The 21,196-nt window shown below is 44.7% G+C and overlaps 1 long non-coding RNA gene across 4 annotated transcripts; it reads right to left on the bottom strand.

Moving 5' to 3' along the window:
- Positions 1-2,078: 2,078 nt before the first annotated feature.
- On the bottom strand, positions 2,079-7,718 carry LOC125539356. 4 transcript variants are annotated; one of them, XR_007296815.1, is made up of 6 exons: positions 7,126-7,718; positions 5,369-6,463; positions 4,682-4,978; positions 4,487-4,578; positions 3,262-3,335; positions 2,079-2,507 (listed from the first exon to the last, which is right to left on the bottom strand). It is a non-coding gene; the product is annotated as an uncharacterized LOC125539356 (long non-coding RNA). The 4 variants fall into 4 exon arrangements; XR_007296817.1 differs by having other exon boundaries at positions 4,487-4,575; XR_007296814.1 differs by lacking the exon at positions 2,079-2,507 and adding an exon at positions 2,799-3,163.
- Positions 7,719-21,196: the final 13,478 nt, after the last annotated feature.

The following is a 21,196-nucleotide window of genomic DNA, read 5'->3' as shown; positions in this document are numbered from 1 at the left end:
ATACAAAAATGAAATACATGCTTGGAAAACATGACGCCTGGTGTGGTGCCATGGTATGGCCTCACCGTGCCCTGGTAAAAATGTCGTCATGCACGCTTTTCATAAATCGAACCATCACCAAGGAAGTTTCATGGTTTCGAGGGGGAAATCATCAAGATTGAAGGGGGGGGTCCAAATTTCCTTTGTCCTTTGTCCACAAGTTTTTTCTGTGATGAACATACAACCTGCAAATCACCGTGTTCAAATTTGGCCCTTTTTCGGGTTCATTTGCCATATTTAGGGGGTTATATGCATTTCCTAGGCATTAATGCACACAATTCAAGTTCAAACAATCGGTGCATGAAAGGGTGCACAAGAACGACCTGGAAAATCATGCTCATGCCATTTAGTAAATTCTCATGCCTTTTACAAGGAATGGACAGATATTTCGATGAAATGTGTGGCAATAGTCTACCACAAATGTTTGTTTGTTGGGTTTTTAACTATAGAAAAAATGAAATAAATGCTTGAAAAACATGACGCCTGGCATAGTGCCATGGTATGACCACACCATGCATTGCTAAAAATTTGAGAAGGTTTGGCTTATGTCATCATGCACGCCCTTCATAAATCGAACCATCACCGAGGAAGTTCCATGCTTTCGAGAGGGAAATCCCCAAGATTGAAGGGGAATCCAAATTTCCGGCCTAGTTTGTCATTCAGTTTTTTCCAACGATCAACATACCGCCTCAAATGCAACGTGTTCAAATTTGACATTTTTTCGGGATCATTTACCATATTTATGGGATTATGTGCATTTTCTAGGCATTAATGTACATAATTCAAATTCGAACAATCGGTGCATGAAAAGGTGCACAAGAACGACCTATAAGACCATGCTCGTGTTATTTAGTACATTCTCATGTCTTTTACAAGGAATGGGCAGATATTTCAAGGAAATGTGTAGCAATAGTCAACCATAAACGTGTCGTTTACTGGGTTAACAACTATATAAAAAATGAAACACATGGTTGGAAAACCCGACACCTGGCGTGGTCCCATGGAATGGCCTCACCATTCCCTGGTAAAAATTGGAGAATGTTTTCCTTATGTCGTGATGCACACCTTTCATAAATCGAACCATCACCGAGGAAGTTTCATGGTTTCGAGGGGGAAATCACCAAGATTGAAGGGGGGGTCCAAATTTCCTTTGTCCTTTGTCCACGAGTTTTTTTCCACGATGACCATACAACCTGCAAATCACTGTGTTCCAATTTGGCACTTTTCCGGGTTCATTTGCCATATTTAGGGGATTATGTGCATTTCCTAGGCATTAATGCACATAATTCAAGTTCAAACAATCGATGCACGAAAGGGTGCACAAGAACGGCTTGGAAAACCATGCTCATTCCATTTAGTAAATTCTCATGCCTTTTACAAGGAAGGGACAGATATTTCGATGAAATGTGTGGCAATAGTCAACCACAAATGTTTGTTTATTGGGTTTTCAATTATAGAAAAAATGAAATAAATGCTTGAAAACATGACGCCTGGCATGGTGTGCCATGGTATGACCTCACCATGCCCTCGTAAAAAAATTAGAAGGTTTGTCTTATGTCGTCATACACGCCTTTCATAAATCAAACCATCACCAAACAAGTTCCATACTTTTGAGAGGGAAATCACCAAGATTGAAGGGGAGTCCAAATTTTCTTTGTTCTTTGCCCTGGAGTTTTCTTCTATGACGAACATACACCCTACAAATCACCGCGTTCAAATTTAGCATTTTTCCGGGCTTATTTACCATATTTAGGGGATTACTAGCAAAAATGCCCGTGCATTGCAACGGGAGATAGAAAAATAGCTCGGGTCATCGTTGGCCATTGCTTGCGGCACTTGTAGGGAGTAGGAGACGAGGATGAAGAAGTGGATGGGACAATGGTGCGGGTGCGGCCGACATCGATGATGATCTGGTGATGCACAAAGGAGGCAAAGGCAGCATGGGAAGGGCAGATGACTTGGGAGAAACACATGGGTGGGGGTGGGATAGGAGGCATTTGATAAAAATGGCACATATTTCCTTTCATAGCACACTTTTCTTTGTCTTTGACAAAAAAGGCACATGTTTGATATATAGTTGGATAAAATGGCACAACTGAGTTCTCCCTCTATTTTGAGATGTGGGACCACCCGCCATATTTCTTTGAACACTTTTGCACTTTGTCAATTCCTTTACACTGGCTTAGTATGGTTCGGTCAGAGGCCACCGTAATCGATTGAAGCGTAGGTGTTGCTGTGGCCTTTCCCGGCGCTCCGCCCGCCCCACACACTGCTACGTCGCCCCAAGTCATATTTCTTTGAACAATTTTGCACTTTGTCAATTCCTTTACACTTGCTTAGTATGGTTCGATCAGAGGCCATCGTAATTGATTGAAGCGCGGGTGTTGCTGTGGCCTTTCCCGACGCTCCGCCCGCCCCACACACTACTACGTCGCCCCAAGTCTTCTCCCGTGTCTCCAAAACAATTGCTGCCAAAATTTGGATTGCATCAAAGACAAAACACATCAACCATACAATGCTACAGGCAGCAGCTACAACCACCCATCAAAGCAGCCAAAGCAAAACATCAAGTCAACTATTGCAAAACAGTAGAGGTAAAAAAAGGTTAAGAAAATAGTTGTCACGACGAGAAGCCACTGTGCAGCTCCTCTCTTCACTACCATTCTGCTCATAAATTGTCTTTGCCCCTCTACTCTACAGTCGAAATAAAGTAGAGAGCTTTGCTGGGAATAAGAGAAGCTTACTATCTTTGCTTCTGAAGAAAAAACTCAATGCCCTTCACAATTGCATATGTGCAGTTTACAGTAAAGCGAAAACTTAGTTATGATTACCAAGAAGAAAACCACAATCAATAGATAAGCTAACAACGCAGCTATGAAAAAATCATGGACCCTTTTCAAGTTGAAGAAGTAGTAGTTCTACGCTGCAACATCTAGTGGGTTCAGAAATTATTTGAAGTTTTACATATATGATCCACTTCAAATAATTCAAGAAAATAAAAGCCTGATTCTGTCTTCAACACTTCGAAATTCTCACCCTAGCTCATCATATCATTATTTCTTACTGCACTTACGGGCAGGCTAGATGTATTTGATGGTACATGCATGCTATACATACCATTCACCTAACAAAGTATAGAAAGTCATCTTAGAAGTTTATTCCGCCAAGCAAAAATACTGTATGATGAATCAGATGCCAAAATTTTATTTGATTAGGGGTTACCTCTAGAAATAGCAGCACATAAGAAGATAACTGCCTATGCCAGTTATGAAGAAATTCAGCTGCTGTGACATTACCTATTGAGCATGACATTTATAAAAAAGAAGTGAAAAGAAAATAAAGTTACTGCTGAATAAAATAGGATATCTACAAATTTAACAGTAACGGCACTACATGTAAGGCCACATTGATTCAATTGATACGAATGTTCAGCATTTCCTACGAAAATGTCTAAAGCAGTAAAGCTTATAGCAATAAAGCTGAACATTGGATTAAAACAATGATGTGAAAACAACATTTTTTCCTCTAGATCCATAATCGTAGAAAAATATCCAATTGATTGTATCATTACTTCAATGAATTAACTGAGAAGTAGTATTACTTGAGAAGTCCATATAATCAAGATGAAAGCATGTATAGCTAACATTTTTGTGACCAAAACCAATAAAGCGTCAACATTCCCCGGTTCCACCTCTAGACAGTACAGTGAGATCTTTAGCTTAAGCTTAATATCTGAACTGCAAGTGTAAACACGACACTCATGATAGCAGATGAACATGTCAACCTACTTGCCTAGAACCAATACAGAATTGACATATACCATCAACTCTGTTTTGTACTGATGATCCAAACACTAAAACCTGACGTAGTACATTTAACTGAAGTTTAGGGTTGCATGAGCAATAATAAGAACAAGCCTGACACCTTGAGGATTCCCATGTGTCTACAGTAATACATATAAATGAAGCACTCTAGTGTAAAAACTAAAAAAGATAAATTGAATCTCAAATTCTTTGTGTCTTGACATCAGGAAAGGAGACTAAGCAATGGTGAGGTCGAACATAAAAATTCAATATAGAAAGCATCATTGTTGTAAGTCCGTTTATTGTAACAATTAGGCTAATGTGCAGGATCAATCTGCTAAAACTCGCAGTCGAGGGCCTACTTGACCAGCTTTCCAGCAAGTGTCGCATCTTGGATGCGCGGCTGGGCGAGGTAGTACTGTCACAGGTTGAGCGGTTAATCAGAATTTTATGAAACAATAGGAGATAGAACAGTCTCTGTGTAATTATTCAAGGAAAGTCTGTTGAGCAGTTAATACAGACGATACATCAAACTACAATGCATCCACAGTATATGACAACCAAAGACATTCGCATAATCTAGAAGACAACTATGCTATCATATTGATGAAGAAGGGAAGAAAACATAGGAAATCTGAACTCACATCATTATACTGTTTAGGCTTCGCTTCCTTCTTTCTACCACGTCCTTTTTTCAGCTCTTCTACAGGTTCATCTTCTTCTTCCACTTCAGCTACTTTCTCCGACAGAAAACACCACCGATGTCAGCAACCAAGATGAAAATAAGCAAAACATTATTCAACACACAGTGAGAGACATAGCCAAGGTACATTTGTGACCTGATCAATCTTTTCAAGTAGAAATTCAGAATAAAGGTGTGTCTTTGTGAGCAGATCGTCCAACTCTTGCCTTCAGATCAAAAGCCTCCTACCTTGCAGCTTCTCTTCCCGGCCTCCTCTTCTGCCTCTACCTTGCGCTGGGTCTGACACAAACATAGAGATGGGGAGTGGCACGAGGCGGAGCTGCAGGGCTGCCTTCTTGGGTCGGCCGCTTGGTGTGGTTGCCCGCCTCAGCCTACCTGCTTTTCCCCTACCATTGATGATATTTCTCCCGACGACCGCGGTGAAACCATCGATCTGCCAAGACAAACATAAACTGATAATCTGAACTTTGTACAATTACTCACTGATAAACACAATGTACCAGATGGCAATGGCATCCAGAAAAATCATTCGCCTTCATGCACGTGGAATGCAGTTCATAACTGCGATTTATCCCCCATCATATGCTCCAAGGCATAATATTACGTTTAGACTAAAAGGACATGCAACTTTGTTTTCATCAAGGAACTGAATGATGTCAATTCCAGACCACATGTTTCTTCGGTTCAAGAACAACTAACACCAAGGGAGTTCAACAAAGATTCTACATAACATTATCAAAAGATCAGTCCTAGCTTTTTCAAGTGGAACAAATACGAATATTGTAGGAAAAAGGTTCAGTAACAAAAAGAGATTGTATTTTACCTTGGAAAATTGGGATCCTGTATGAGCATCAATTGCGTTGAACGGATCATGGAACAAATAGTTGTCAGCATACTGATACAATGCTCGGGCTATCTAAATCCTTTGTTTCTGCCTGCCACTAAGAGTGCAGCCTCACTCTCTAATGATTTTGATCTCCAAGTATTTCTTTAGCGAATACCACTCAAGGACCCTGCCATACTTCTCGCTCTCCATCTCCTTGCCGAGCATAGAATATCTTTAAGCAATTTGAGGCATTTAGACCTTGCTCCATCCAGTTCCTTCTCATAGAGGATATAGGTTGTGCACAAACAGAGTTTTCAGTTGACAGACAACCAAGGCCCCTTTTAAGCCCTCATCAGTCAAGTGTACCTCACAAAGAAGGCCGCCAAAACTATCCAACATATGAAGCAATGTATATATTTATCAGTTATGACACCATCACCAGAATTGCACCTTCCAAGAAGGTGAACCCACAAATCCATGATGCATCTATTCAGAGGTATTGTGGTCGGATCAAATTGCTTCTTTATGAAGTCTAACTTTCAAAGGAGCAACATACATGATAATGATCTGAACTGCAATCTACGATATAATCCAACTCATAAATGTGGAATGTAGAAAAAAGATTACATGGCGTTAGCATGTGAGATCAGCTCAGCTAATGAACTGACATTGAGAGAGCCCAGGTTCTGTGGTGCTTTGACGGCTGCTACAGTAGGGCAAGCGTGATGGCTCTGTTTTCTTGCTTGTCTAGCAGGAAAGTCTTGCATGCCACAAAGCCATGCATGGGATTCACGTAGAAGCCCCTAAAAACAGTACTGAAAATTGGTACCTCTGCTCGAGCACGGGCGCACGGTGCTCCAGCGAAGTTGGTGAGATTGGAAGCTTCAGACGCAGTAATTTCAAGAAGGGAAACTTGCAATTTAGTCAGGATTTCAGTCAAGGGGCCCGGGAATCTTTTATGTCAAAGCAGTCCAGGTGTAATCAGCATCGGTCATGTCATGCCTACGTGTTCGAGCAGTTCTCCTGCACTGACACAGCAGGGATCCAATCTGAATCCTGGTAATCTCAATCCCTTCAGGAAAAAGCCTTCCGCTGCATCAAAACAACCATTTCAATATTTAAAATTTTCAAGAACATTAGGTTCCTCAACCCCTATGTCTCCAAATATACATCATTTTTGTTCCTTGAAATTCAGAATAATATGACCGCGTAGACCGAATAGTGCTCCTCTATACACCAAATTTCCGACGAGTGCAAGTAAATTGAAAAAGAAATAACAGAATCCCCTTGTTATTAACGTTCAATACGCACTTGTACAATGATAAATTATACTCTTGAAAGTTTCAGAAGTTACTAAGATGGTATATGCTGAGATCTTGGAGAAGTACGAACAAATAATATGCAGATAATCATTTATAGACTTCCATGCAGAAGTACAATACATCGTCTACCCAGGACCGGGAAGCAACACAAAATTATGGCATGATATTATTCACTTCTTTTTGTTGCCAATGAACACTAAATTGTTCACTTGCCAATACAAGACTGCAACCACTACGTAGCCCTGTACATCGACCAAATACATTAATTAGTTTCCCGTGGACAACATATCTTAAACAGTACTCGATGTTTCCACAAAAGGCTTGCTAGGGGTTGTCGTGTGATTGTCAAAATTGAGCAGAATTGATTATGAAAAGATGCCTGATGGTAAAGAATCAAAGTAGATTGCTGTCTACTAAAGAAAATTCTCTCACCTCGTACACGTTGCTGTTATCTATGGCCATCAGCAGCTAGCGCCCCAGGTGCAGATGCACTTCCATACTGCAGGTGAGGAATTGCAGAATCTAGCATCCAGGGCAAGCCACGATGAAAAAGGCTTCTCCAGCGAGGGAAAGAGGAGAGGCGGCAAGGGATCCAATGGAACTATGGAGAACATGTGCCTATGGATGGGTGCACCGGGCAGGGCGGCAGGCCTTGAGATCCTTTGCGCTGGATTTGCTGCGCGGCCGGGATCCCCGGCAACGGCCGAGAGCGGTTTGGACGGTGGTGGTGGCGGCGGAGGGGACGGCGGTGGTGGCGACGGCAAAGGGCGGTGGCGCGGACGGCGGTGGTGGCGGTGGCAAAGGGAGGCGGCGCAGGCGGCGTTGGTGGCAGAGGCAAAGGGCAGCGGCGCGGACCCGAACTACTCCTCCCGCGCGCGTCTGCTCCCGGCCGCCGCGGCCACCTTGGATCCCGGCGAGCGAGCGAGGGATTGGGTGGGGTTATACGGGCTATGGCGGAGAAGCACCCAGCGATGGGCGACGCCTGAAATTGGGGATCGTCATTGGGGGATAGGCGAGGGCCGAAGCGGTATGTTGACTTACAGATTACAGATAGCTATGATGTGGACCGCGGGTTGATTTAAAAAAGAATTGGCATCTTTGTGTAAAAAGGCCGCGACAGCGAATCCGGAGACTCAATCCGTACTTTATTATTAGGGAGAGATGTGCATTTTCTAGGTATTTAGCGCATATAAATCCAATCCAGCTGCAGGTGCACGGGTGTGATGTGAGGGATGTGGATTGCCATTCGATCGCGGCGCATCCTACCGTGCACACGCGCGATCCACGTGGCTGGGGTTCCGTCCAATCATAATGCAACACACAATAGGCTCAACGCACACTGTTTCCGGAAGCGATGGAAATGAACCTTGTGCGATAATGAACAAGCAAAATTGTAAGGGAAGCCAAATTGTTGTTGTCGTTTGTCGTTGAGCTCTTGAATACCACTGCACTGTACGGCTGCCCGACGCCTCCGTCCCAGAACTCTCTCCAGGCGTCGTCCATGGCACCGCGGCACATAGTAACTGGTAAGAAAGTGATAGCATTGCGTCACGCCGCGTTCCTCGCCGCCCGCGACCGCACACATGGTAAGGAAGCAATGGCATCTCGCCACACCCAGTTCATCGCCGCCGGCGGCCAGACAGTTACATGGGCGGACTTTGAGGTTGGTCGAATGGGTGGTGGATCTAGAGGCGGCCAAAGCCGCACAGAAGGAGAGGAAAAGGCAGAAAGAAGTCAAGAAAAGAGAGTCTCACCATCGCAAAAAAAAATAGGCCGCATGCCGTGGTGAGGAGAGCTTGGCGGAGATCGAAGCACGGTGGGCTGCCGCATACAAGGCCGGGAAGGAGAACACCGGCGTCCGGCCAACATATGCCCCGATGGCAGCATGTGAGAAGTAGTTTAAGTTTGTAGTATTAGAGCAAATTACCAGTATTACTTTAAGTTTGTAGTATTAACGTACAATGTCGGTAAGAGCATCCTTTGAGGGCTTTGAGCGTTGATTAGCATGTGCGCTCGTGTGTGTTTTTTGCATTAATCATTAGAAGATCACAAAACACACGGTTTCTATGCCGTACCCGTCTGGGTTTTTTTGCGTTAATGATCCATAAGTCAGTTACCTGTGCGATCTTTCCTAATAAACCAGGCGTACCATTGACCGAATAAAATCAACTACACGTTACGCGCTTTGTCTGCATTGTGTGTTTCCCCCGCCCAAGTTTCAAGTTTCGCAGCGAAATTTTCATTAGGCGTGCGATTTCAGAATTTATTCCTCCAAACACATCCCCACCCCCAGTACCCCCCTCGCGACTCCCTCTACCGGCATCTCAAACCGCCACTGGCGCAACCATAGCTTCAACCATATCTACGTTCTGCTCAGATCCAGTCAAGTAACCCACCGATCTCTATTACGGCCCCGACCTGATTGCTTGAATGGCGCCTACGAAATATCCTCGTGCCTCCAAATCCCCACTGCCAGGAGCTGATGGCGGTCAATGGCGCGATGGCCACTGTGTGTGTTGACCCGGAGGAACACCTCGCCTCCGCCGCCGACATGGTGCAGGCTCTGGCCCAGATAAAGTGCCCCAGCGACTACCCCCGAGGACTTAACAGGTAAGATCTGACCAGCTAAATCTTACCAATACCACTTGCAACGGCTATGATTTGTATGGTTGATGTATTAAGCATGTTCGTGCCTCATTTATTTCAGTACTGCACACTGTGTGATGTTCAAATATTACCGTGTCTAACTCAATTTCACCAATACTAGCAACAAACTTACAATACATGACTCGGGATATCACTAGAGATGCTGCCCATTTGCTATTTTTAGTGGATGCTAACCCTCTTGTACTTAACATCTTGTCCATGTACTTACGCAGGGTCATAACAACTGATGTTGTTGTTTGCCATCGAGGTTAGCTGCATCCCATGTCTTATAATATTTCACATCATTTGTACAATTGCAGTTTAACTTGTATCATTTACTGGTTTCCTGTAGGTACACATGTCAGTGGCACTAATCCACGCTTCGACCCGGAGGAACAGCTCACCTCCGCCGTCGCTGACTTTGGTGGGCTCTGGCCAACATGAAGTGGCCCAGCAACTACCTCTGAGGACTTACCAAGTATGTACTCACGAGTTCAATCTTACCAATACCAGTTGCAATTAATGGCTATGTTCTGTACGGTCGATGTATTAAGCATGTTCTGGTAAACATGCCTAACACGTTTTATCTACTTTCCCTATCTTTTTATAGACATATGGGCCATTCTCTGCTTTGGCAGCACCTGCCTTGTGATGTTTAACTATTCCAATTGCATTTTTATCAGTACCGATTTTAATGTCTATTAAACCTGTTGCAATTAACAGTTGAATCCATTTTTAAACAGTTGTATTTCAATGGCTACAAACTTACAAAACATGACTTAGGATGTTGTTAAGCCCGTTGCAATTAATAGTTGTATCCATTTTTAATCTGTCCATTTGCTACCATGCTACTCTCCGCAATGAAGATATACTAGAGATGTTGCCCACTTGCTATTTTTGGTGGATGCTAACCCTGTTGTACTTAACATGCATGTCCATGTACTTACGCAGTGTCATAATGGCCGATGTTGTTGTTTGCCGTCGAGGTTAGCTGCATCCCATGTCTTACAGTATTTCATATCATTTGTGCAATTGCAGTTTAACTTCTACCATTTACTGGTTGCCTGTAGGTACACATGTCAGTGGCACTGATCCATCCTTCGACCCGGAGGAACAACTCGCCTCCACCGCCGCTGACTTTGGGCGGGCTCTGGCCAAGATGAAGTGCCCCAGCAACTACCTCTCAGGACTTACCAAGTATGTACTCACCAGTTCAATCTTACCAATACCAGTTGCAATTAATGGCTATATTCTATATGGTTGATGTATTAAGAATGTTGTGGTAAACATGCCTAACATGTTTTAGCTATTTTGCCTACCTTTCTATAGACAACTTGGCCATTATCTGCTCTGGCAGCACATGCCCTGTGATGTTTAACTCTGCCAATTGCATTTTTATCAGTACCGGTTTCAATGGCCATTAAGCCTGTTGCAATTAATAGTTGTATCCATTTTTAAAGAGTTGTATTTCAATGGCTACAAACTTACAAAATATGAATTAGGATGTTGTTAAGCCTGTTGCAATTAACAATTGTGTCATTTTTTAATACGTCCCTTTGCTACGGTGCTACTCTTTCGCAATGAAGATATCACTACAGATGCTGCCGTTTTATTACATTTTGCTATTTTTGGTGGATGTTAACCCTGTTGTAGTTAACATTGGCTTTCCATGTACTTAACAGGGCTACAATGGGTGATGTTGTTGTTTGCCATCGAGGTTAGCTGCATCCCATGTCTTATACACCATATATTCCTAAATATAAGTATTTTTAGAGATTCCAATATAGACTACATAAGGAGCAAAATGAGTGAATCTAGATTCTAATATAAACTATATCTATAATTCTATATACATCTGTATGTAGTTCATATTGAAATCTCAAAAAAAAATTACTTGTACTTAGGAACATAGGTAGTTGTATTTTACATCATTTGTGCAATCTCAGTTTAGCTTCTAACATTTACTGGTTGCTTGTAGGTACATATATGAGCGGTACTGATCCATGCTTCGATCCCTTTTGCGTATGGGGCAATGAGATATTCATGAACAAGCATCAAGTGAGGAAACTAAGAAAGATTGTTAGGCGAAACAAACGGGTGATTGGAATTAAGCTCTTTATTTACACTTTGTCCAAGACAATAGTGAACTTTAGGATGGTAAGTAATGTGTTGCCGTTTCCCCCTGCCCATAAGAGGTTACTCTACTAGACCTCAGTATATGATATTTTTCTCTTTTCAGTGGTTTCCGAAACTATTTACTGATGATTACCTTGCAAATTACATGACCGGAGTGGAAGCAACTAAGGTTAAAGTATATAATTCATGCTATCATGATAATGCTCTAGAAGTCTTCCTGAAGGCGGTGAAGGATGGGCGGGCGATCGTCACAAGAGGTTAGACAAAAGTGGTTCGTGCCTATGGCATGCAGGAAGGCACATTATGGGCATTTCGCTTCTTTTAACACCGTCGACAGTCAAAATGATTTACACTTGTCTCTTCAACTTTACCGCCTTTAAATATTATGGTTCATCATAGTTAATTGCTGCCTAATCCAGTAATTACCGAACATATTGTACTAGCAATTTTATTTATGGATTCGTTGTTGAACCATTGTGCTAAGAATTTGAATCGCACGTTTCATATTTCAAAATTTCCAATTCGAATAATAAATTACAGGCAAAAAAAATATGGAAGAGCTAATAAAATAATGTGCACACGGTTAGAAAGGAAACATCGTATGCGATGTAAAAAGAGAACAAACGGTCATGGAACTTTGCAAACGGTTCTGGTAGTAAAAGCGCTTGCGATGGATAGCCCAATGCCACACAGTTTTCTACATCAAATCGTGTGCGATGTAGTTCAGAAAAGGAAACAGTTAACCAGGGCAGAGCATGTGTGATAGTTACACCTTTCACACATGAGCGTATACATAAAACTGTGTGGGATGTACATACGAATGGAAACGTTTTCCCTGAATTGACTATGTGGGATGTACATAAGAATGGAAATGTATTCCTTGGATTGACTGTGTGTGATATACATACTAACGGAAATGTTTTTCTGGGATTCACCGCGTGGGATGTACATACGAATGGAAATGATTGGGTTTCGATGCCTCGCCCGATAACACACGAGTCCCAGGAGGGTGAAACACCCTCGATGCGACTATAGCTCCCACGTGTCGAGGCACGACTTAGAGATATAATCGCATTGAAGGCATATGTCGCAAGTCAGGCAATCTTCACAACATCCCATGTAATATGATAATAAAAGGGGAGATAACATAGTTGGCTTACACTCGCCATGTTAATCAAGTACATAAATAACATTACATCATCCAAACACTCATGGCCCGACTACGGCGCCAAAATAAAAGAGAACCCAACATGCGACACGGTCCCAATCACCCCCAACTGGGCACCACTACTGATCATCGGGAAAGGAAACATAGTATCGTTGAGAGTCTTCGTCGAACTCCCACTTGAGATCATACGCGTCTCCTGGAGCGGAATCATCAGGCCCTACATCTGGTGTAATAGTAATCTGTGAGCCACAGGGACTCAGCAATCTCACACCCTCGCAATCAAGACTATTTAAGCTTATAGGTAAGGCAAGGTAAAATATGAGTGGAGCTGCAGCAAGTGACTAACAAGTCTGGTGGCTAACTTATTCGCAAAGGAGAGCGAGAAGAGGAGGCAAAGAACGAGCGAGAAACTAGAGAACAACCTGCGCAAACATTACTCCAACACCGTGTCCACTTCCCGGACTCCGCCGAGAAGAGGCCATCACGGCAACACACTCAGTTGATTCATTTTAATTAAGTTAAGGTTCAAGTTATCTACAACCGGACATTAACAAATTCACATCTGCCCATAACCGCGGGCACGGCTTTCGAAAGTTCAATCCCTGCAGGGGAGTCCCAACTTAGCCCATGACAAGCTCTCACGGTCAACGAAGGAATAGACCTCCTCCCAAGACGTTCCGATCAGACTCGGTATCTCGGTAATTCAAGACACTTCGACAGGTTAAAACAAGACCAGCAACACCGCCCGAATGTGCCGACAAATCCTGATAGGAGCTGCACATATCTCTTTCTCAGGGCACACTCAGATGAGCCAGACGTCGGGTAGGCCAGCCCAGAGTTGCCCCTGGTAGCCCCGGACATCGCTCGGTGGGACCAACACTCAGAGGAGCACTGGCCCGGGGGGGGATAAAATAAGATGACCCTTGAGTCTACAGAACCCAAGGGAAAGAAAAGGCCTAGGTGGCAAATGGTAAGACCAATGTTGGGCATTGCTGGAAAAGCTTTAATCAAGGCGAAGTATCAAGGGGTTCCCATTAGAACCCAACCACGTAAGGAACGCAAAAATCTGGGAACATAACACCGATATGATGGAAACTAGGGCGGCAAGAGTGGAACAAAACACTAGGCGAGAGGCCGAGCCTTCCACCCTTTACCAAGTATATAGATGCATTAAGATAACATAGCAATATAATGATATCCCAACAAGTAAATAAATGTTCCAATAAGGAACGGCCTCCAATCTTCATCTGCAACTAGCAACGCTATAAGAGGGGCTGAGCAAAGCGGTAACATAGCCAATCAACGGTTTGCTAGGACAATGGTGGGTTAGAGGTTTGACATGGCAATTTAGGAGGCTTTCAAGCAAGTGGTAGGCGTAGCAATGGCATAGCAAAAGAGCGAGCAACTAGCATAGCAAAGATAATAGTGATTTCGAGGGTATGATCATCTTGCCTGCACAGTTGTCAGAGTTGACTGGATCCTCAAACCCAAACTCAACGGGCTCCTCGTTAGCGAACTCGTCTCCCGGCTCTACCCAAACAAGACAAACAAGCAACAAGGATACAATTAACCACGTGCAAACTCAAACAACATAATGCAAAGATGATATGCTATGTGGGATGCGATGCGGGATGCAAAATGCAAGATATGCCAGGAAATGCATGAACCTGGCCTCAACTTGGAATTCCAAGTGTGCCACTGGAAAGATGAGATGAAATCGCTTGAAAACGATATAAAGAACACCGGAATCGGAGTTACGGTTTGGAAATGGCATGTGATTCAAAAATGACACCGGTCTGCGATTTACAGCAAGTAGGCATCTAAATGCAACAAAATGAACAGGCTGCAGCATCCAAACATGACAACAAAATACATGGCAGGGATGCACACAAGATGCTTAACAAAAGTCTAGCACTGAGCTACGGCCAAATCATCCATTAGGAGGTTCAAACAAGCATGGCAAAAACGCAAATGGTAAGACAGATCTCAGACTTAGTGAAATTAACACTCGTCTGGAATTTCAGATCATATAGCCCTCTTCGGAGCAACAAAACAACATGCTACAGGACCTGAACATGACAAATAAAGACATGTCATGGAGCTACTCAACAATCTTAACAAAAGTCCCTTAGTGACCTTGAGCCAAAAGGGACCACAAAATATACTAACAAGCACACGAACATAGCAAAAACATAATCAGTTTTCAGGCTTAGTGAAAACTGGGACATGCTGAAAATTAACTCACGAAGGCATGTTTACGAGCTCGATGCACTCACCACGGTGCAAGTCATGGCAAGACAAGCATACATCCCTTAAGAAGGCACAAAATACAAGCTAGACATGGCAAGAAAAATGGCATAGCATGCACGGATCAACTACAATAACATCGGCAAAATCGCAAACAAGTTGACGATCTGCCCAGATTCGCAACGAAGCAAAAGTAGAGCTCGATTGACTCAAGCTAGGGTGCTCCATAATTGCAAACAAAGACATGGATGGATAGAGCACTACAAGATTAACAAAACTCCCTTACTGATCATCCTCAAAAGAGGCACGGATCACTAGGAAACAACATGAACATATAGCATCATGAGATAAACAATCCCAGGACTTAGTGAAATCACTAAGTCCCTGAAAACAGAATTAGCAAGTGCACCTCTTCGCAAGCTTGCACAAGTCACCACACACATCCTAAAAATACATGGGTTGCACCTCTGGATAGATGACAAAACCCTTAACAAAACACATGTAGAACTCACGGGCATAGCATGCACACATTAATCATGGAAAAAATGACAAAAGTCTAAGATGAACTAGCAGATCTGACAATTATCTCAAGTAGCCCTCTTCTAACAGCATTTCGGGCATCAAGATGAGCTCAAATGAAAATGATGCAATGGAATGAAATGATGTACTCTCTGAGATGAACATTTTGATATGCTATATGCATGAATCGGAGCTACGGATGCAAAGTTACGGAGCCGCGAACAGGAGCATATGGATCAAGAATTTTGGGACTTAGTAAAAAGATCAACCTCTCCTAGGGTTTACTGTAGCTGTGAACCGGATCGGATCTCGCGCACTATTCACCGGTGGATCCGGCGCTCGCCGGCGGGCTGGCGTGGAGGAGGCGGCCGGGGTGGTCGCCGGCAGGCGGCGGCGGGCGGCGCGGCGGGCTCGGCCGGCGATGGCGGTGCGGCGAGCTCGGCCGGCGAGGGCGAGCTGCGGTGGCGCGGCGGAGGGGCGGCGGCGGGCGGGAGGAGGGAGGCGGTGCGGGGCGCGGCCCGGGAGGCGGCGCGGGAGGGCCGGCCTCGGGCCCCTGCGGGCCGCGGCGGCGGTGGGCGCCGGGCGCCACGTGGCGCGTCCCGGTTGGGCGGCGGTTGCGGCGGACGTTGTCCGGCTCCGCCCGGACACGTCCGGAGCGGCGGATCTGGGAATTTTTAGGGTTAGGGGGGAGAGGAACCGCGAATTTGGAATGGGGGTGTATATATAGGCGTAGGGGGAGCTAGGAGAGTCCAAATGAGGTGCGGTTTTCGGCCACGCAATCGTGATCGAACGCTCTAGGACATGGAGCAGAGTTTGGTGGGTTTTGGGCCAAATTGGAGGGGTGTTGGGCTGCAACACACACGAGGCCTTTTCGGTCCCTCGGTTAACCGTTGGAGTATCAAACGAAGTCCAAATGGTACGAAACTTGACAGGCGGTCTACCGGTAGTAAACCAAGGCCGCTTGGCAAGTCTCGGCCCAATCCGGCAATGTTTAATACCCACACACGAAAGAAAGCTAGAAATGACCACCAGAGGAGAACGGAGCGCCGGATTGCAAAACGGACAACGGGGAAAATGCTTGAATGCATGAGATGAACACGTATGCAAATGCAATGCACATGATGACATGATATGAGATGCATGACAATGACAACAACACACGAAGACAAAGACCCGAACCCGAGGAAATAAATATAACTTAACGCCGGAAATGGCAAGAGTTGGAGTACAAATTGGGAAAGTTACATCCGGGGTGTTACAACACTCCACCACTACGAAAGGATATCGTCCCGAGATCTAGGACTGAAAGAACGCCGGGTACACAGAACGGAGGTGATCCTCGCGTTCCCAGGTAGCTTCACGGTCGGAATGGTGTGACCACTTGACTTTGAGAAATTTGATTGACTTGTTGCGAGTCTTGCGTTCAGTCTCTTCAAGAATAGCAACTGGGTGCTCATGATAAGAGAGATCTTCTTGGAGCTCAATGTCCTCGAAGCAAGTGGTAGGCGTAGCAATGGCATAGAAAAAGAGCGAGCAACTAGCATAGCAAAGATAATAGTGATTTCGAGGGTATGATCATCTTGCCTGCACAGTTGTCAGAGTTGACTGGATCCTCAAACCCAAACTCAACGGGCTCCTCGTTAGCGAACTCGTCTCCCGGCTCTACCCAAACAAGACAAACAAGCAACAAGGATACAATTAACCACGTGCAAACTCAAACAACATAATGCAAAGATGATATGCTATGTGGGATGCGATGCGGGATGCAAAATGCAAGATATGCCAGGAAATGCATGAACCTGGCCTCAACTTGGAATTCCAAGTGTGCCACTGGAAAGATGAGATGAAATCGCTTGAAAACGATATAAAGAACACCGGAATCGGAGTTACGGTTTGGAAATGGCATGTGATTCAAAAATGACACCGGTCTGCGATTTACAGCAAGTAGGCATCTAAATGCAACAAAATGAACATGCTGCAGCACCCAAACGTGACAACAAAATACATGGCAGGGATGCACACAAGATGCTTAACAAAAGTCTAGCACTGAGCTACGGCCAAATCATCCATTAGGAGGTTCAAACAAGCATGGCAAAAACGCAAATGGTAAGACAGATCTCAGACTTAGTGAAATTAACACTCGTCTGGAATTTCAGATCATATAGCCCTCTTCGGAGCAACAAAACAACATGCTACAGGACCTGAACATGACAAATAAAGACATGACATGGAGCTACTCAACAAGCTTAACAAAAGTCCCTTAGTGACCTTGAGCCAAAAGGGATCACAAAATATACTAACAAGCACACGAACATAGCAAAAACATAATCAGTTTTCAGGCTTAGTGAAAACTGGGACATGCTGAAAATTAACTCACGAAGGCATGTTTACGAGCTCGATGCACTCACCACGGTGCAATTCATGGCAAGACAAGCATACATCCCTTAAGAAGGCACAAAATACAAGCTAGACATGGCAATAAAAATGGCATAGCATGCACGGATCAACTACAATAACATCGGCAAAATCGCAAACAAGTTGACGATCTGCCCAGATTCACAACAAAGCAAAAGTAGATCTCGATTGACTCAAGCTAGGGTGCTCCATAATTGCAAACAAAGAGATGGATGGATAGAGCACTACAAGATTAACAAAACTCCCTTACTGATCATCCTCAAAAGAGGCACGGATCACTAGGAAACAACATGAACATATGGCATCATGAGATAAACAATCCCAGGACTTAGTGAAATCACTAAGTCCCTGAAAACAGAATTAGCAAGTGCACCTCTTCGCAAGCTTGCACAAGTCACCACACACATCCTAAAAATACATGGGTTGCACCTCTGGATAGATGACAAAACCCTTAACAAAACACATGTAGAACTCACGGGCATAGCATGCACACATTAATCATGGCAAAAATGACAAAAGTCTAAGATGAACTAGCAGATCTGACAATTATCTCAAGTAGCCCTCTTCTAAAAGCATTTTGGGCATCAAGATGAGCTCAAATGAAAATGATGCAATGGAATGAAATGATGTACTCTCTGAGGTGAACATTTTGATATGCTATATGCATGAATCGGAGCTACGGATGCAAAGTTATGGAGCCGCGAACAGGAGCATATGGATCAAGAATTTTGGGACTTAGTAAAAAAATCAACCTCTCCTAGGGTTTACTGTAGCTGTGAACCGGATCGGATCTCGCGCACTGTTCACCGGCGGATCCGGCGCTCGCCGGCAGGCTGGCGTGGAGGAGGCGGCCGGGGTGGTCGCCGGCGGCGGGCGGCGGGGCCGGGAGGCGGCGGCGGGCGGCGGCCGGCTCGGCCTGGTGCGGCGCGGCGGGCTCGGCCGGCGATGGCGGCGCGGCGAGCTCGGCCGGCGAGGGCGAGCTGCGGCGGCGCGGCGGAGGGGCGGCGGCGGGCGGGAGGAGGGAGGCGGTGCGGGGCGCGGCCCGGGAGGCGGCGCGGGAGGGCCGGCCTCGGGCCCCTGCGGGCCGCGACGGCGGCGGGCGCCGGGCGCCACGTGGAGCGTCCCGGTTGGGCGGCGGTGGCGGAGGACGTTGTCCGGCTCCGCCCGAACACGTCCGGAGCGGCAGATCTGGGAATTTTTAGGGTTAGGGGGGAGAGGAACCGCGAATTTGGAATGGGGGTGTGTATATATAGGCATAGGGGGAGCTAGGAGAGTCCAAATGAGGTGCGGTTTTCGGCCACGCGATCGTGATCGAACGCTCTAGGACATGGAGCAGAGTTTGGTGGGTTTTGGGCCAGATTGGAGGGGTGTTGGGCTGCAACACACACGAGGCCTTTTCGGTCCCTCGGTTAACCGTTGGACTATCAAACGAAGTCCAAATGGTACGAAACTTGACAGGCGGTCTACCGGTAGTAAACCAAGGCCGCTTGGCAAGTCTCGGCCCAATCCGGCAATGTTTAATCCCCACACACGAAAGAAAGCTAGAAATGACCACCGGAGGAGAACAGAGCGCCGGAATGCAAAACGGACAACGGAGAAAATGCTCGAATGCATGAGATGAACATGTATGCAAATGCAATGCACAGGATGGCATGATATGAGATGCATGACAACGACAACAACACACGGAGACAAAGACCCGAACCCGATGAAATAAATATAACTTAACGCCGGAAACGGCAAGAGTTGGAGTACAAATTGGGAAAGTTACATCCGGGGTGTTACAGAGGGCCTATCCCCGACGGTTTCTGGGTCGTGTGGGAAGGACCCCCTTATTGCCGACACTCACTTGGCGGCGGTTCCAAATGCCGTCGTAGAAAGGGGTTAAAAACCGTTTGTATAGCACCGACACATACTAGTGATAGTACAACTAACTGAATTCTTCTTGGCACAAATCACATTTTCTGGCAGCGATACAAATTAAACCCAAGCTATAGCCTCATGGGTTCCAAATTAATCATGGGTTCCAAGCTCACCCCTGAAGACCATGCCACCACTCGTGCCAACGAGAGGTGGACCTAAGATTCAGAAGCAAGTAAATCCTTTATGGCCTAGCAAAATGAATTAAGTTGGGAAGTGGATGACATAGTTTAAAGCACAAAGAGAATGCATCATACCTTTGCCATCATATTAATTATTGAGCAGAACTTAATATGCTAGTAGTTTGAAAAAAATGAAGGTGTCACTTGATGTCTACTACACAACCTTCTTCTTGTAGACGTTGTTGGGCCTCCAAGTGCAGAGGTTTGTAGGACAATAGGAAATTTCCCTCAAGTGGAAGACCTAAGGTTTATCAATCCGTGGGAGACGTAGGATGAAGATGGTCTCTCTCAAACAACCCCGCAACCAAATAACAAAGAGTCTCTTGTGTCCCCAACACACCGAATACAATGGTAAATTGTATAGGTGCACAAGTTCAGCGAAGAGATGGTGATACAAGTGCAATATGGATGGTAGATATAGGTTTTTGTAATATAAAAACAGCAAGGTAACTAATGATAAAAGTGAGCACAAACGGTATTGCAATGCTTCGAAACAAGGCCTAGGGTTCATACTTTCACTAGTGCAAGTTCTCTCAACAATAATAACATAATTGGATCATATAACAATCCCTCAACGTGCAACAAAGAGTCACTCCAAAGTCACTAATAGAGGAGAACAAATGAAGAGATTATTGTAGGGTACGAAACCACCTCAAAGTTATCCTTTCTGATCGATCTATTCAAGAGTCCGTAGTAAATAACACGAAGCTATTATTTCCGTTCGATCTATCCTAGAGTTTGTACTAGAATAAAACCTTAAGACACACATCAACCAAAACCCTAATGTCACCTAGATACTCCAATGTCACCACAAGTATCCATGGGTATGATTATATGATATGCATCACACAATCTCAGATTCATCTATTCAAAGCAACACAAAGTACTTCAAAGAGTGACCCAAAGTTTCTACCAGAGAGTCAAGACAAAAACGTGTGCCAACCCCTATGCATAAGTTCACGAGGTCACGGAACTCATAAGTTGATCACCAAAACATACATCAAGTGGATCACGTGAATATCCCATTATCACCACAGATAAGCACATGCAAGACATACATCAAGTGTTCTCAAATCCTTAAAGACTCAATCCGATAAGATAACTTCAAAGGGAAAACTCAATCCATTGCAAGAGAGTAGAGGGGGAGAAACATCATAAGATCCAACTATAATAGCAAAGCTCGTGATACATCAAGATCGTGCCTAATCAAGAACACAAGAGAGAGAAAGAGAGAGAGAGAGATCAAACACATAGGTACTAGTACATACCC

The sequence above is a fragment of the Triticum urartu genome, chromosome 2 (assembly GCF_003073215.2).
Source record: "Triticum urartu cultivar G1812 chromosome 2, Tu2.1, whole genome shotgun sequence".
Lineage (NCBI taxonomy): Eukaryota > Viridiplantae > Streptophyta > Magnoliopsida > Poales > Poaceae > Triticum > Triticum urartu.
This window is presented reverse-complemented; position numbering and strand designations above follow the sequence as displayed.